Genomic DNA, 17,094 nt, shown 5'->3' with positions numbered 1-17,094 from the left:
CCAATTAATCAATTGCGCAATTTGAAGATTGAAAGACAAATGGAATTTGGTTGTATGTTTGATGTGTGACAATATGACGAAGTGCGATCGGAGCGCGAGTTAATCAAATAATGGATTTTAGTCGCAGCTCTTAGGCACCTGTTTCCGAGTTAAGCGGTGTTGGCGTCGCCATCGGTGTAACCGCCCCGTTAAATTTAGCGAGAAATTGAATTTGTACGTATGTCACGTGACGTCAATTTTCCCGCGAAATCTGGCAGTGAAACTAATTTTTTTAATGTTTCCCCGCTAAATTGAGCGGGCAAACACGAACCGTGAGCTTACTCAAGATGCAAGACGCTACTTCGCCGTCCCGAATCCTTTTCCCTTCGAACGGAAGCCGTTGCGCCCGGAGTACAATACGCAGCTCTTTCAAAACGGTTCGCGCAGCATCGCATAAGTTCGTTTGCGAGCGTCGGCGATTCATCGTGTGTTGAAAGTCGGAACATGTGCTGTCCGTGGTGTCTTATGTATAACTCGTTCGTAAAAAAATCTGAAACAGTGTACACATGATTTTAAATTTATTGGTAAAAATATGTATATACATATTTATTTATCTATTTATTTGTTAACATCATGCACAAAAATAGTCAGGTTTATTTTTTCATTTAAAATTATAATGTCGGTTATACAGCGTAAAACATAGTCTCTTGAAACTCGCATCGTTTTGAGTTCAAAAGCTGGGCTTAATAGAGCTGTATGTTCACTCGGTATTGACAGCAGGGTAGATGCTACGCGTGTTTTAGGCAAATCGTGTCTCCGGTTAGGGTCACGTGACTACAGTCTAGAATCTGGTGACAAAGCAGGACATCGCACCTGCCTGGTACCCAAGGCCACATATAGCATTCACAGCACTGTCAACCCTCGTTACAAGTGACACATCTCCTGGTTGTGACCCCAAAAGATAAGCCTTTTGTTCGTGAAACCCCGTTTTGGCCTCTCCTTCGATCCTTTTCTCTCTCTCCCTAAGCTGAAAGCGTTGTAAAAGGTAAGTGGTCACGTGGTGTTGACGGATGACGCATTAGCCGTTGCCGATCTTGAAATGCGTTTAGCCGGACCTAGTTTGGCGTGTGAATTTTCCCTCTGTGGCCGCTGCGTATGTCCGCTTTTGCAAGCGATTTCTTCAAAGAAGCCCAAGATTATTTTGTGATGCGTTTAGTGTTCGGTTCTACAAACGACAGCGTGTGCTACATTGTGTTGAATCTTCACGGGCACCTTCTCGTTTCTGTGTTCGAGTGGTGGTTTTGCCGTGGCCGTGTCGACATCTCCCTCAAATACCACCTTTCAAGTCGCGTCTCGTCAACGTAAGTGCGCTGCAACCTATTTCGTGACAATTGATCGTTTTTCCTAAATGTATTCTTCCAGATTACCTCTAGATTTAGGCCGTGTCTCTCTCCTGGCAGCCGGGAGAATCATTGTACAGAATGTTTCGGCATTGGTGCGATTGCGCTACAAGCAGAAAGTTTCGATATGCCGCCGACAGAGTTTTGACGTGTCGCCAAAAAACAACAGCATCACAGTCTCTTAATTACGTGTTCCAAAATTTGACGAGCGGCTTTACGAGTCGCTTGTAGAAAGATTGCTATGATTTTCCGAAATACTGGAAAACAATGCTAGGTTACCGTCATAATCTAAACCGTGAGATGAGGATAAATCAAATAACGGAAAACTCTCATTGACTAAGCTTAATATTATGATGTTTCCTAACCGGCATGCCAACATACTTTCGCTCCTTGCAAGGGCTACCGTCTCGCGGACGGCACAAACCGATCCCCTGACGGCGGCGTCTCGGCGAGCTTGCACACGGAGCCGCCGCCGACCGATCGGCGTTATGTAACGTTAGGCACAGGACATCTACTCCACGAATGGGCAAAAGCCGATGAAAAGGAGTGCACGAACGTAAACAACGGTCGAAAAGTGGCGTTGCTCGCCACTATGAGATGCGTGCCGCAAACTCGGTCATCCGCGGGCGTATCCCTCTCCTCCCGCTCGTACTTTCTCTAACTTGACGGATGTCTCGCGGTTCATGCCGACGAAACGATCGTCGGGATACCGGGTAATCGCTACAGCCCAGCGCGGCATAGCTTACCATTGCTCCCGCTGTGGAGGGTCGAAGAGTCAACTACCAGCACGGTGGATACCGTTTTTTTTTTTTTTATTCTTGCAGATTTGTTTTACAAGAAGCCGTGACCGCTACACTTATGCCGTTTGTGCGAGAGTGATACGCCCAGGGGGACGTTATGTAGTTTGCTAATCTTTACGATCAGTCGGCTAATTAATTAAAATTCATTAATTAACTTTTTAATTAGTGAAAATAGACATATGGTTTCAGTTAGAAACTTGCTGAGCGTCGTCCAAGACCCCTAAACCAGTAATTTTTAGAAAGACTGAGCGCAGTAGTGCGCTGAAGTTACCACTCGTGGACCAGGTACAAGGCTGGGGCTAGATAACAAATAGAAAAATTGCGCGGGCGCCTTACCGAAGCCGCTAGCTTTGTACCTGTTCCACGATTGGTAACTTTAGTGCGCTTCTCACGCGCTGAAATACTGAAAATGACTGACTTAGGGATTTTGGACGACGCCCCGCTAGCTGCTTATTGGAACAGCATGTCTATTTTCACTAATTGAGAAGTTCATTAGTGAATTTTAATTAATTAGCCGAGTAATCGCAAAGCTTAGCGCCCAGGTAATGTTCCCCTGGGCATATAACTCACTCGCAGAAGCCGCATAAGTGTAGCTTTCATGACTTTCTTTTTTAAAAACAAATCTGCAAGGATAAAAAAACAAACGAAAAAAAAAAACACCCTGATATGGGAGGCAGATATACCCCTATTTGGCAGACCCAGATATGGATATATAAAAAATTGGGCAGATCTGGCTATATAAGGCTTATATAAACTGATGTGCTTGATATGGCCAAATCTGACCAATTTTTTATATATCCATATTTGTGTTTTTCTATATAAGTCCAGATATGCCATTTTTGTAAGGGCAGTTTTCACTAAATTGTGGAAGTAAGCTTTAACCAATTTATTCATACACGTTGAAACACCCATGAAGCATTCAAAGGCCACACTAATGAACCGCTAATATCAAAAACAGCTACGCTTGGCGCGAGCTTCGCTGGCAGGAGTGCTCCGGAATTTGGGTGCCTACATGTCTGTCTGTCTCAGGGTGAAGACATCCACTGTTGCCCTGAATGTGCCAGCGCGTGACACTCTCGCGCACTCGGTGCGTGACTTGGGCAATAAAATGGCGTCTATGCATTAGCCAAGGCTACGCGCTCGAGCTGAGTGTCACCGGATTGCGCGCATCTCAAAATGCATAAAAAAACGATCGGACGGAAAAATGGCTGAGATGTCACCACTCAAGCAAAAGCGCGCGTGTGTATGAAGGCACTCTATCCGGAATCGAACACCAGCGCCACCTGGCAGGTTCTACACGAAGAGCCTCACCTGGAGGCCGGCTAGTGTCGTGCGCTCGAAAGGGCCTCTCCCGTCTGAGTCCACCTTTGGAGAGCGATAACTAAATAAATTCTGGGCCGCTTCAAAAGCACTCGGGCATACGCGTCATAGACCTAGAGGAGATTCCTTATAATGAATTACAGACTGCTGAGTGTCGCCATTGATGGTACAATTGACGGCGCGTATGCCCGAATTTGTGGCAAACGCCCCCTTTTTGGCCGATTTTGACGTCTGAGGCAACCTTTGGAGAGCGATAACTAAATAAATTCTGGGCCGCATCGAGAACACTCGGGCATACGTGTCATAGACCTAGAGGAGATTCCTTATAATGAATTACAGACTGCTGAGTGTCGCCATTGATGGTACAATTGACGGCGCGTATGCCCGAATTTGTGGGAAACGCCCCCTTTTTGGCCGATTTTGACGTCTGAGGCAACATTTGGAGAGCGATAACTAAAAAAATTCTGGGCCGCTTCAAGAGCACTCGGGCATACGCGTCATAGACCTAGAGGAGATTCCTTATAATGAATTACAGACTGCTGAGTGTCGCCATTGATGGTACAACTGACGGCGCGTATGCCCGAATTTGTGGGAACGCCCCCTTTTTGGCCGATTTTGACGTCTGAGGCAACCTTTGGAGAGCGATAACTAAATACATTCTGGGCCGCTTCAAAAGCACTCGGGCATACACGTCATACACCTAGAGGAGATTCCTTATAATGAATTACAGACTGCTGAGTGTCGCCATTGATGGTACAAATGACGGCGCGTATGCCCGAATTTGTGGGAAACGCCCCCTTTTTGGCCGATTTTGACGTCTGAGACAACCTTTGGAGAGCGATAACTAAATAAATTCAGGGCCGCTTCAAAAGCACTCGGGCATACGCGTCATAGACCTAGAGGAGATTCCTTATAATGAATTACAGACTGCTGAGTGTTGCCATTGATGGTACAATTGACGGCGCGTATGCCCAAGTTTGTGGGAAACGCCCGCTTTTTGGCCGATTTTGACGTCTGAGGCAACCTTTGGAGAGCGATAACTAAATAAATTCTGGGCCGCATCGAAAGCACTCGGGCATACGTGTCATAGACCTAGAGGAGATTCCTTATAATGAATTACAGACTGCTGAGTGTCGCCATTGATGGTACAATTGACGGCGCGTATGCCCGAATTTGTGGGAAACGCCCCCTTTTTGGCCGATTTTGACGTCTGAGTCAACCTTTGGAGAGCGATAACTAAATAAATTCCGGGCCACTTTCAAAGCACTCGGGCATACACGTCATACACCTAGAGGAGATTCCTTATAATGAATTACACACTGCTGAGTGTCGCCATTGATGGTACAATTGACGGCGCGTATGCCCGAATTTGTGGGAAACGCCCCCTTTTTGGCCGATTTTGACGTCTGAGGCAACCTTTGGAGAGCGATAACTAAATAAATTCAGGGCCGCTTCAAAAGCACTCGGGCATACGCGTCATACACCTAGAGGAGATTCCTTATAATGAATTACAGACTGCTGAGTGTCGCCATTGATGGTACAATTGACGGCGCGTATGCCCGAATTTGTGGGAAACGCCCCCTTTTTGGCCGATTTTGACGTCTGAGGCAACATTTGGAGAGCGATAACTAAAAAAATTCTGGGCCGCTTCAAAAGCACTCGGGCATACGCGTCATAGACCTAGAGGAGATTCCTTATAATGAATTACAGACTGCTGAGTGTCGCCATTGATGGTACAATTGACGGCGCGTATGCCCGAATTTGTGAGAAACGCCCCCTTTTTGGCCGATTTTGACGTCTGAGGCAACATTTGGAGAGCGATAACTAAATAAATTCTGGGCCGCTTCAAAAGCACTCGGGCATACACGTCATACACCTAGAGGAGATTCCTTATAATGAATTACAGACTGCTGAGTGTCGCCATTGATGGTACAATTGACGGCACGTACGCCCGAATTTGTGGGAAACGCCCCCTTTTTAGCCGATTTTGACGTCTGAGGCAACCTTTGGAGAGCGATAACTAAATAAATTCAGGGCCGCTTCAAAAGCACTCGGGCATACGTGTCATAGACCTAGAGGAGATTCCTTATAATGAATTACAGACTGCTGAGTGTCGCCATTGATGGTACAATTGACGGCGCGTATGCCCGAATTTGTGGGAAACGCCCCCTTTTTGGCCGATTTTGGCGTCTGAGGCAACCTTTGGAGAGCGATAACTAAATAAATTCTGGGCCGCTTCAAAAGCACTCGGGCATACGCGTCATACACCTAGAGGAGATTCCTTATAATGAATTACAGACTGCTGAGTGTCGCCATTGATGGTACAATGGTCGGCGCGTATGCCCAAATTTGTGGGAAACGACCCTTTTTTGGCCGATTTTGACGGTTGAGGCAAGCTTTGGAGAGTGATAACTGAATAAATTCTGGGCCGCTTCAAAAGCTCTCGAGCATATGCGTCGCAGAACTGGAGGAGATGCATTATTATGGCTTATAGAGTACTGAGTGTCACCATTGATGGTACAATTGTCGGCGCGTATGCCCAAAGTTCTGGGACACACCCCTTTTTTGCCTGATTTTGACGTCTGAGGTTGTGATGACTTAAGAGATACTGGGCCGTTTCAAAAGCTCTTGGGCGCACGCGAAGCAAACCTACATAAGATTGATTAATTAGCAGTAACAGCGTGCTAAATGTCGCCATAAATGCTACTCTTCATGTCCCGTTTGCCAAAGTGTCTGGACCACGCCCACTCAATTTGGCATTTTTATTTTTAATACCATTCTTGGAAGTGGAATAGCTGGTGAAATGAAATTTGGACACTTTGTAAAAGATAGTTCGGATCAAAAAACGCTTTGACTCCTTAATTATTCAGCGCTTTAAGTATAATGTATTTGAGCTAATTACGCGATAAGAACAAAAAAAAAAAAAAAAACCTGAATTTAGGTTTTGTGTTTATCAATTAAGAAAATATTCAGTGTAGTTGCCGTTTTGTTATACATTACATAAGTTGCTAAAAAAATGTATTTAGGAACGCAACAACGTCACTGAATCCTCGAGTCTCCTCACCAACGGCGGATTCTTTTTGGTATTTAAAGCCCTGGGGAACCACTTTAAATTTAAGTAATCTGAAAATAAAAACTGTTTCCATGGAGCTAGAGACATTCGCTATATATATAGCAAAATGCAACTAAATTGATCGTGTGGTTTTCTTAGTGTTTGCATCGAATGTTGAAAAGACGTATGATTTTTCTGCGGTTCGCCATAGGAACCAATGAGTAAAAGTTTGGTTGCATTTTGGCCAGACTTAATATAAACCCAGGGCCACGAAAATTCTCGTGGAGGTTGAGGGCAACGTATTAAAACGTGACACAAAAGTGCAAAGGGATTGAGTGATTAGTTTTCTTTGTATAAAAAAAGATCGCTTTGGTCCATTGAGTTACGGGCGCCGGCGCAGCGGCGGCCGATAGATGGCGTAAGTAGTAACGGCGCTCGCCTGTCCGAGAATCTTGGGGTTGAATAGAAATATAATCACGAAAAAATGTAATCAGCTTAGACGTAATAGGTGAAAAAAGTAGAGCTTCAAACAGCCTTTTTGGCCATTAAATTTTCGCATTAGATCAACAAAGAACCGAGACGACCAAGACGCGCAGCGCTAGGTACAGAATTTTTTATTGTTGCAACTCGCGCCAGTTACGAAAATCAGGACGACCCGCACATTTAGAATGTGCCAGGCAAAACTATGGATGAAAATCAGGCTGGAAAGCATCACAAGCTGTCACAGGCACTTAATTAGCCAGTCTGCCTGTGAGCGTTGATTTCGTCACTATTCTTGCCCTGGACTAGCACCGCAATCACAGTCACCATACGCTTGTGCTCGATTGAGAGACACTGCATTCGGTGCAACACGTAGTTTTTTTCCTGCTCTGGACAGTGACAATAAACTTGAAGGATGTATTTTCGCCCACAAAATTGTATTTAATTACAATTGTATTTGAAGTACACACGTTTTAGTATTTAAATTCACACGTCAAATACATTATTCAATTTGTAATTAAATACAAATGCAAAATACACAAAGTATTTGAAATACGTATTTCGAATACTTGCACTTGAAATACTGCCCATTCCTGCTAAAAAGCCTCCACACTGTTTGCTTTACACCTTAAATGGCCATCATTTCTACAAGATACATTACAAACAGCGAATATTTTTAATAACTAATCATATAGCAAGTTTATATTAGATTATATTTAAGAAAAGCTCCCATATGCTGGACATAATTTATTTTGTTGCTTTTCTATAAACTTCCGAACTTTCATTTTTTTTAATTTCTTCTAGAGCGCGGCTATCCGGACATATTTCGGTCGGGAAGTCCCAGATCATGCTAGGCTGCCATTCCTCGGTTCTTCCGCAACAGTGGTTGCTGCGAGCAGTTCCTCTACGGCGGATGCCAGGGGGCGCCAACAATTTCAGATCCCTGCTGTAATGCCAAAGATACTTCGGCGGTAAGTGTAATGACGAGCGAAAATCGGCCAGTGCTTTTGATGGATGTGCACTTCACTACAGCTCTAGATGAGTAGCCGAACGCCTCGGTGTTCTTCCCTTCGTGGGCAAATACTTGCGAGGGATGGAGTATTTTATGCTATAAGTTAATCGGACTAGCTTAAATACCACAGCGCGTCTTCACAAATGGTTCCGAAAATAAATAATTAACTAAACTGTTGATTTTTTACCGTTAAATTGTATCAGCCCGTAAAAACTAGGCTTGTAGTTATCTCAGATACTCATCTTAAGATAATTTACTAGGAATACTTTCTCGAGAGTATTAGAGGATCTTTCAGATCTATTTCGATAAGGATATATTGTTGTTTTGTATCCTGAATGCTTTGCTTAGTATGTTTTACGCGTAATCTGACCCCTATTTTGTATTATGTCTGGTAGTTTTTCGTCGGGATGATTTCCGGGTGTCATGATTGTGAGACACATTTGCGCAATCAAAGCTGCAATGCAAACCGAAGTCAAGCTCGTTTCTTAAATGCGAAGGAAATAGTCGCCGTTTCAAGAGTCGGACACATCTAAGATCACTATTGCCATATTTGAGTGTCATACCTTTGTGCGTGCACTCGTTCGGAAAACAGAAAGAAATTATGCAGTAATTTCAAGAACCGTTTTGGGGTCTTCATTTTTTAGTTTGTTTGATCCTTTTTTGTTAAGTGTTGGCTTTTTTCGTCATTCTGGGACGTCTTTTTTCGCTTCACGTAACAGTTTTTTTGTTTCGTGGAGGGTTCTTTAGCTGGTCTGTGAGCGTCGTCTTCCGGCTTCTGTGACGTCACTGATGATGTCATGAATGCAGTGTCGCAGATTGCGGCATAAAAGCAGGTTTTACCCAGTCAATGGACACAACGTCGGTTCGTTTATTGATGCTGATGGGGAATGTCTTCTTATCACGGGAGATGACTTTAAATGGGCCATCGTATGATGGTGTTAATAATGGACGCGCGGAATCACGTCGTACAAACACATGCGTACAGGTTAGTTCTGTGTGAATGAACATTTTCCGTGGTGTTTGTTGTAGTGGCAGGGTCGGTCGCAAAGAGGATAACAGGTCTCGGAGGCCTTGAAGATACAAAGAAAGGTCGGGTGGTGGAGTGGACGGGTGTGAGGAACTCGCCAAGAAGACGAAGTGTTGCTCTATGGCCCTAATGCCCAAGAGCACAAAAGGAAAATTGTACGCCCAGTTGGTACCTTCGTCCTTTGTGATCAGCGATTCCTTTGAGTTGCCGGTGTAGCCTTTCGATTATGCCATTGGCGGACGAATGGTAGGCTGTCGTGTGGATATGGCGCACTCCATGCATTTTTGCCAGTGATGCGAAAATTGAGTTTCGAAATCGCCTACCACGGTCCGTGGTTACAATGGAAGGGCAGCCGTACCGTTAAATACAGTTGGTGACGAACGCTTGCACAACAGTTTGTGCTGTGATATCCGTAATTGGGATTGCTTCTGGCCGTCTGGTAAAGTGATCCACGCATGTAAGTATATATCGGAACCTTTGACATGGGGGGAGGGGTCCGACGATATCAGCAGGGATGTGGTCGAATTGGGCGTCTGGTGGTTTGAAGAGATGTAGCGGGCTTTTTATGGTGACGCTGAACCTTGGAGCGTTGGCAAGAGGGGCAAGACCACTTTCAGAGGCGAACGTCTCTGTTGATGTTGGGCCAGACATCCCGAGCAGATGTGTCTTTGGGTTACGCGAATACCAGGATGGTTAAGGTCATGGAGTGAGTGGAAGATGGGGCGTCGAAAACCGGGAGGGATGTACGGTCGTGGCGTACCCGCTGAGGTGTCGCATTGTACCTCGCAGTTTTCTTGTGGTAGTGGTACAGGTCGAAGCTGCAGTGAGGTGGAGGACTCTTGCAGTCTTGGAAACTCGGCGTCATTTTCTTGAGCTTTTGCCAGTTTGGAGAAGTCGAGGTCAGGTGACGCAGTGAGTGTCTCGACGCGTACGCGGCATCTGCCGCTTCGTTGTTCGCTCCAGATATGTTGAGGAGATCAGTTCTATATTAAGAAACGTAAGCGAAATGACGAATCCGTCAGGTCAATTACGATGTTCGATTGGCATGGAAGGCGAAGGTGAGGGGTTTGTGGTCTGTAAGGATATGGAAACCCCGGCCCGTAAGGAAGTGTCTGTAATGCCGTATTGCTACATAGATGGCAAAGAGTTCGCCATTAAATGTGCTGTAACGTGTCGCCGCCGGCTTTACCTACTATGAAAAGTAGCCTAGCACAATTACAAACGCTATGTTTGGTAAACGGTGTGATGGAATTTACCAACTGTTTCAAACAAAATAATTTTGCGCTAAAGCATGTCAAACGAATTGCACATATTTTTCGCTGCGATATCTTAATAGATGTGGAAATTTTTATCAGCGAATCATCCATCAGATACCCCCACGCAACGTTTCTAGGCTAAAACAACTGTTCACCTCTGCTGACAATATAAGTAAAGCTTATTGACTTAACGTAGTGTTTTCCCTTTCTAAATACTTTAGCATGCTTGTTCCATCCTGTAAATTGAAAACAATATTTTATCTGTGTTTACTATGTGCCACTGTTTTGTTATTTACTCGAACTTGTTATCTCAAAGATACTTTAAGCATTTCATGTGCTCAAAGAGCCCTGTCGGTCGGTATCAATTACTCCAAGTGCTTTAGTCAAAAGCTAGAATTGTCTGCTTGCGTAAAAAACCAGGCTACCTCGTAGCTTAAATGTAGACGACGCAAGTCCATGCTGCGAAAGCAAGTGACAACATTTAAATCAGCGTTAGCTTTTATTTAGTTACAAATTAAATTTTTGCCGGGATAGTTAACCTCTAGCATAAATTTGCAAAGTTTCGTACACGCCACTTCACGTCACGTACTCCCTAAGAACCATGGTTACTCTTTAATCAGTCTTTTCAGAAAATCAATTGCAACCTTTCACTCAGGTACTAGGTTTGAACTTATATCTGGCCGTCATTTTTGAGTCTATTTTTTTTTTTTGTTAAGTGAGGTTGTATTGCGCTGGACTGTTTTCAGCTATGCGCTGAGAAAACATGACCAAACGGGGCCATGACACAAACGTCTAAAGGTAAGATTACTCTGGCTTTATTGTGTTTTTGCATTTTTATTTCTTTTCTAAAAGAGGTGGGGGATAGTTGCGAGTAAAATTAGAATAAAGTGATGTCTCGTTTATATGACCCCTTCCGTTTTCCCGAAGATTTCCACGGTGTGAGCTTTCTTTTACTACTAGGCTAAAACGAATTATTTACCCAGTTCGTCCCCTAAATTGTTGTCTATATGGCAGGATATGCGTATGCACGGAGTCTTCATCATGTACAAGACATGGCTTATCACAATTTCTAAATATCACGAAACACAAGAGACGTGATGAGCTTTGAACTTCAAAAAATCCCGACGTCAGGAAATAAAATATCAGAGCAGAACACAGAAATATATAAAATGTATGAGGAATTTCCTTGCTTTGTGTCAACTCAATTTCTTTTCTCATGAGAGGTTTTTGACAACGTTCGCCACAACTACTTGCTTAACGTCTTTAGGTACATGGTTCGGTTTCAATTCTGGGTGTTGTCTCTAGTTTTTTTTGTGCAGTATTTTGTGACCCTGAATTTCTCACATTCTCCTTACACTATAATTTAAATCATGCACTCCCTACCAACAATATAAAAGCGTTTTAAAATGGAGATGCAGTCCAGGATCAACTAATATTTTCTACGGGCTCAGCGCAATAGCAAGAGTTGTATCTGAAATGAACCTTCTCTAAAAAAAAAACACTCTAAGCTGTCGTGTAATTTGTAGAACATAGCGTCTCTCAATGCGAGAGCTATATACCAGACGGCAGTACAAATAGTGATCATTTCAAAATACATCTTATTAAAAAAATTAAATAGAGTTGTCTTAACTTGGGTTTATTCTATTTTCAGCGCGTCTTCACCCTGGCTGCTTTCACCCTCTAAGAGTAGCTGGACGTGTCAAGTTTGAACAATCGCGATTGAGTAACATTTATGTGCTTACGTGTTCAACGTTCGTGTCCCGCAACGAAGATTGTTGTTTTTGCCAGGCAATAAATAAACCCCACTTTTGAGTATGCGCACCAAACCACGTGCTCAAATGTGGTGTCCAGTGAGTAGCCACAATAGCGAAACGGAAGTCTCTATTTATTCTTAGTTTTTGAGTTCTGCGGTACCTTTGGAGAATGGCTGTCTAGAACGATTCCCCCACGAATGTAGCCTGAGGTGTTCTATCTACAATAACAATGAAACCCGGAAACGCGGATATCTTTTTCGCCGCCATATTGCTCTCCCGTAGATACCTTGTTATTATCGCTTTTTAATGGCTACTGATTCTGCCAGGGTTTTCCGGGGAATGATAACACAGCTTGCAACTTTATCAGTGTCACATCGCTCATTCGCGTAGCTTGTACAATATATTGAAATGCGCGGGGAAAACCAAAGATAAAAAAAATTCAGGTGCTGACTTAGTCTCGCTCTGCTATAAAAGCTCAAAGTAAAAGCCGATTCTGAGATGCGAAGGCAGAATAAAGGCGTTTTTCCTGGTTTCCCTGCTGCTATCCGTTGCTCTTGCAACAGCGTGTAAGTATGTCTGGTCAAGACAAGCTGTCCCTACGCAGTTTCCCATCCATTTCTTGCCAATGTATTGTATGTCTGAATGATATAACCTATTTTATTTGCTCCAAAGTGTGGGAATGTTATTTAGACGAACCTTATTCCATTATCAGATTTCAGCATTGCATTATTGGACAGAAAGCGCCGACTGAAGAGGGAAGAAGATGTTCTTCGTGTCTGAAAGCGTGAAACAGGGAAGAGGAACTTATTCGCCCCTCCTAATTCGGTGTTTTTTGTCCCGCGCTGTAGCAGCTAGCCCATCTATCTTAATACATTGCATTATATATTGACCCAGTATCAAAATCGTACGATTGATCAGACGAATAATAGCTTGTTCCTTTATATTTAGTTAAAACGGTATCGACAACTTATTCTAATAATTAACTATAAAAAACCTAGAGATCAATGCGAAAATAAAAAAGCACAAATGACCACTGAACGGATTTAATACGCTAATTGTTTGTAGCCTACCAAATTATGATTTTGTAGTTAATTGGTTTCCCAATGTTTAGAATGCTGTACTTTCTCCCAGATCCTATAGGTGTGCCAGTTTTGGTTTTGATTGCCGCTAGTGTTAATACCAGTGACTTTGTTAAACACAATTCATTCAGCAGTTGTTGTTCAAGAGACATCCTTCTATCTGCATAATAAACATGATTCTTAAAAAAATATCTTTGATTTTTCGTAATGCTCTGTTGAGATGAGCTGCTCAAATGAAATACAGAGATTAACACTGCGTACGAGCGTCAAATTTAAACCCTGCAATCAAAAAGCTGGTGAAATATTTAATATAAAAAGGATAAAAGCACGGAAGATGGTCATGGACAACCACAATCTTTCAGTTAGCAGCGACGAATGTTCATCTTCGAGCAGGACTTTTCGCGCGTCGACCGGGATCCATATAAGAAAGCGGGGGAGTGCAGTTGGAAGGGGTATAATCTCGTGGACAGGTAAGGACAGAGCCACCGCACCGTGACTGTCCTTGTTAAGGGATTTTCCGCCTCCGGCCTGATAATTTCATTTCACGTCTTGTCAAGGCTAACAATGCAGATGAAGTTCCGTTCAAACAGGATACTTCAAAAGTCGTGGATTACGACTCTGACGTAAACTGTGCGGCGCTCCACTTCCGTTCGTTTTTATTTATTTATTATTTTTTTCGTTTACAGAAGGGAAATCTTTTTGTCAAATCTCGCCCAAATTTATGTTCGACCTTTATTTTGTTGATCAGGGACAAAACAAGAATGTATTCTATCGATGGGCGAGTCAAGGTAAAACATAACCAACCGACTTAAATAGGGCGTAAAAGCCTTATTTAAGTTAACGAAAAGTTTCTCAACGTGCGCCATTGCTTATTTTTTAGTGCGTCGTCCTCCTAGCTGCTTCCAGACTCCAAGAGTTACGGGACGTTGCAAAGCATTGATCGTGCTCTATTCCTACGACCAGACTTCCCGCCTTTGCAAAAAATATGTTTACCAAGGTTGCAGCGCAAACGGGAACAATTTCGATACTCTCGAAGACTGCCAAAGAAAATGCGAAGGTGAGTACTTTTCTTCCTCCGACGTCCCAGCGTTTACACTTCTGCGTGTCGTTAAAACTTGTTTAAAAAAAAAACATAGTGTGGCTAGGTCTTCATTCATAACACAACTCTAAAATATATAGTGCTGCTTAAAAAAATTCCAAGACTTGGAATTTTTTCCAAGTCTTGGAAGTCCAAGTCTCAAAAGCGCATTATTTATATTTTTTTTATTTGCGGTAGCTCACAGTAGTGACGCTGTTGTATTCCTGAAAAATGTATAGCTGCTTTCTGCTACGTAAAAATAATAAAAAAAGTGCTCTTTCTATTTAAGTTTTTTTATGAAATACTCCTTTTTGCTTTCCGTAACTAAAGTAAACACTTTTAAATAATAGGGTTATTTTTTGAACGTTTGCTTCAAAATATATGCAACACCTGGTACGCACTTCACACATAAAATTTCATCCCCAAGGGGCGTTCAAAAAGTTTTGCTTTATTAGCGCACAAAAAAAATTTGGCAGCATATAGAACTTATCCCTATCATAACTTGTTATTCACAAATTCGAATTATGATTAACAAGATTACATAAAAAAATATTGTAGTGTCGCTCCCCTGTATATATAAACGGCAAAGCGTAACTTTAGCATTGAGGCAAGTATAGTCTGAGGGCTATTCTACATGCTTGAAATCAAAATACAGTTGTTTAAATTAAGGTCACAACAAAAAACATCTCAATTAACGATACTGGCTTTGTTCATTGCCTTCTAGCTCTGCCGCCATCCTTGCGAAGTCCCAGGACATGATGTGGAGTTTGTTGCCGTTTACGAGATGTCGTTAATATTATTATCTCAATAAAATTATTATTGTGAATACACTTTGTTATTAAATGTTTAACAAGCGTAAAAATGTGTGTAAAATGTGGACGCTAAGTGTTAAACAAAGTAAAAAAATGAAAGCGGTTTACAAATCCCTGTAACGCCGAATCGGAGCGCAGCTCTTGAGGAGGAGTAGGGAAGGGTACTGAGGGGGTCACGTCACCTGCGGGTAGTCACGTGACCCTGGGGGGTCACGTGATCTCGGGGGAGAGGGGTGTCACGTGACCTCGGGGGGCGGGGGGTCACGTGACCTCGGGGGGGGGGGGCCGTGACCTCGGGGGGGGGGGGGGGGGGTCACGTGACCTCGGGGGGTCACCTGACCTCGGGGCCCCCCCCCCCCCGAGGTCAGGTGACCCCCCCGAGGTCACGTGACCTCCCCCCCCCCCGAGGTCACGTGACCCCCCGGGGTCACGTGACCTCCCCCCCCCCCGGTTACGCCGACGCCGACGCCGCAGAGGCTGGAAACGGGCCCCTAAGAGCTCTAAAATATTGTGCGTACCTTGTCGACTGCGACTTCAACTATACTTCCAGTTTTAGACAACGCTAGTATACAGCTCTATAGATGGTGATAATGGGACCTTAGAAAAGCAATATGAATGAACATTACAAAGAGCTGCCCGGTAAAAGATATGTAAAACCATGCAGCACCGTTTACATCGGGCTGCAATCAATGAACACGTATATTGGTTAAAGCCGATCCCTCGCTTAGATGTTTTTCTTTATCAAATACTAAATTGTAGAGACACTCCTTCTTAGATTCATATTTTAATAAAATATTATTTATAAAATTATTATTACTTGACTCATCTACACTACATGATTCGACTCATTACAATTCACAAAATATGTTTACAATCATCTTGCGGTGCGACGTTCTACCTATTTTGAAGTATCAAGCAATGAATGCATTTTGTAGGGTGGTCTCAGTTAATTACTGTCAAAAATGTTAAAAAAAACATTATTTATTTCAAGGAAGAACTGGTCAGTTGTCTAAGCAGATGGATAGTACTGTGCGTCTTTTTATGTACAGGTTAACGCGTCGTACTAATATGAAAGTATTTTAAATTCATCGACAAGTTTTGGCTGTTGGATATCTCAGATAGCACTATCATACTTTATCGTGGATTCCCATATATAATTTTTATAATAAACTTAGGTCCCACACATTATGAAAGAGTAACAAAATGATTTTTAATCTATTCTATTCGCTCAATGTGTAGGCTCGGGTAGATATTGTTAAGAATGGAACCTTCGGCGACCTTCTTCCGAGTTTCAACGCTGCGGAAACGAGTCAAGACGAGTCCGGGACCGTCGCCCGCTTGTCGGGGCCTGCGCGAAACGAGTCCCGACGAGTCCGGGACCGTCGCCTGCGTGACGGGGCCTGCGGCAACAAGTCTCAACGCGCCCGTGACGTTAGCGGGACGTGTGTGTGTGTGTGTGGTGGTTGGTGCGCTCGGGAAAGGGAGAGAGGCATGGCCTAACTGCGGAGAACTTTGGCTACGTCGCACTGGACGGCGGACTTTGCTGCGTCGCACTTGACGGCGGGTTGCTGCATCGCACTGGCTGCCCTGGCGGGGAGTGAGGGAGAAACGGACCCTATATAAGGCGGAGCGCGAGGCTGCTCCGTTGTTTTCTCTCGGATTTGACGACTGTATCGCTACCATGTAATTAAACCCTTCGTTACGTTACCAAGTCTCCCACCTCCACTGGACCCCTGGGTTCTTCACTTCGGGGATTGGACGTCGTCACGAGACAGGAAACCTCCGGACGTGCGGCTCAAACCCCGCCTCGAACAATATTCTTGAAATATACCTTCATTTTCAGGAGTCAAAGAAAGAATAAAAACACTTAGGGACAAGGACCGACAGCAGAGTTCTTTCAACTAGCAACAAACATTTACTGGTGTCTCCTTCAATAGTACTATCTCCCTTAAAACGTTTGAGACTAAAGAGGAAGATGCGGAAATTAATATATTTATATACACCCGGAAAAAACACAAATTCACACCCAATACACTAGAAGATAA

Source organism: Ixodes scapularis, unplaced genomic scaffold, assembly GCF_016920785.2.
Source record: "Ixodes scapularis isolate PalLabHiFi unplaced genomic scaffold, ASM1692078v2 PGA_scaffold10__122_contigs__length_95168666, whole genome shotgun sequence".
Taxonomy (NCBI): domain Eukaryota; kingdom Metazoa; phylum Arthropoda; class Arachnida; order Ixodida; family Ixodidae; genus Ixodes; species Ixodes scapularis.
The sequence above is the reverse complement of the archived record's forward strand: the minus strand, read 5'-3'. Positions refer to the sequence as shown.